Raw genomic sequence first — 1,799 nt, 5'->3', positions numbered from 1 at the left:
TTGCTCATGTTCAAAATGAGATCTTAAGGTATGCGTTTTAGAGCTCAGGTTCATTCGACGGTTTTGTTTCTAATGATCACTCGTGTCATATGCCTGAATATGGACCATCACCTCTGAAACACCCTGTATGGCTTGTCCAGAAAGAAAGATCCGATCAGTCGCGAAATGGAAACTACATTGAAAATCAGAAATGTTTTATTTGCGACAGTTGGCTCCACCTTCCAGCTACTTCTCTACATAGTCGCCGCTCCAGCTAGGTCATCTGTCGCACCGTTATACCAACTTTTCAATAATATAGAAGGCAGCCGCCTGTGTTTCCCGCCAATTCTCTATGCTCATCTACAGCTAGTTGTCTGTGCGAAAATGATGTCTTCATACCAGTAGTTAATGTGAGCAGAGATGAAACACAGAGGGAGCCAATTACCGGCTATAGTGTGTGTGATTAAAGACTTCCCATCGAAAACGCTGCAGGAGCATTTTCATTGCCCCTGAAGATTGCGACAGAGATTTGTCACGAAGTAGGAACCGTATGACAGTTCTGTAATCTGGGCTGCATAACATCAGGCAAAATCTCTCACCAGGACCTCATACTTGGCGGGAGACACTATTTTCTATGCATCTTTATGTGCTGACCATGCGCTCAGAACTTGAAAGAGCAAAGTGATTCAACCGACAGGGATACTAGAGACAGTGTCGAACACATATGTGCAAAGCTTTATTAGATTTTCACAGTGGTTTCCATTTCTTGACCGATCGGAACTTACTTTCCGGATATCCCTCGTATAATATAATATAGAATTAGTATAATATAATATAATATATAATAAATATAATAATAAATTATTATGAAATAACTTTTACTCATGCAACTCACGAGTTTGTTTTATTTTCTGCACGATGTGTTTCGGGAAACAAATTCTATTATCAAGTTGGTTCAAAAATGGTTCAAATGGCTCTGAGCACTATGGGACTCAACTGCTGTGGTCATAAGTCCCCTAGAACTTAGAACTCAAGTTGGTATTATGTCACTTTTAAACATGGTGTTTGCGACAGCTGAGCTACTGCACTATTCCAGTGCCTTTATTATAATAAAAGCACGCGTAATTTGGTAATTACTCATATACCTTGCTTTATTGATAGTAACGTATCTGGAAGTAACTTTTATTCAGGGATTTCTTGTTGTAAGTTTTTGCAGACATTCATGCACAAGATACACCACCCACACAGTCGTCAGTTCATGATACGCTGTGTAAGATTCTCTTATCTTTCCTGCTATTGTAAATAATTTATCTCTACTGTACTGGGACAGCGATGAATGAGAGCTCTGCATGAGTAGTAAATAGGATCATTGACTCTGCGTTGAGTTTTATCTGTGGTTGAATTGTTAGTCTGTTGCACAGCGCTGGTTCTCGTTTTCAGAGAATGAGATCCGTTATAGTGAATCTGGGAGAAGCTATCTGGAATACTTAATTTAGGAAATACTTTAATGTTAATTGAGAGGATTTTGGAGGGATTTTAAAGGTATGTTTGTAATTATTGGAATATGAGAATTTGGTAATTGTTAGAGTATTTTTGTGTTATGCAGTAATTTTGTCAATAATCATAGTTTGATTTCTTCATTTTTTTAAAAAATGAGATTTTCTTTAATGTAAAACCCGCCTCTGTGATTCATGGTAAAGTTTTGATTTTTCATCGTGTGTGCACTGCATTGTACGGCATCAGATAGTTTCTGATAAGAAAAGGAAATAGTGTAGATCATTTATCTTTAGCTGCTGCATCTGATGATTTGTATTTGCTTT

Source organism: Schistocerca nitens, chromosome 6 (genome assembly GCF_023898315.1).
Source record: "Schistocerca nitens isolate TAMUIC-IGC-003100 chromosome 6, iqSchNite1.1, whole genome shotgun sequence".
NCBI classification, from domain to species: domain Eukaryota; kingdom Metazoa; phylum Arthropoda; class Insecta; order Orthoptera; family Acrididae; genus Schistocerca; species Schistocerca nitens.
The sequence above is the reverse complement of the archived record's forward strand: the minus strand, read 5'-3'. Positions refer to the sequence as shown.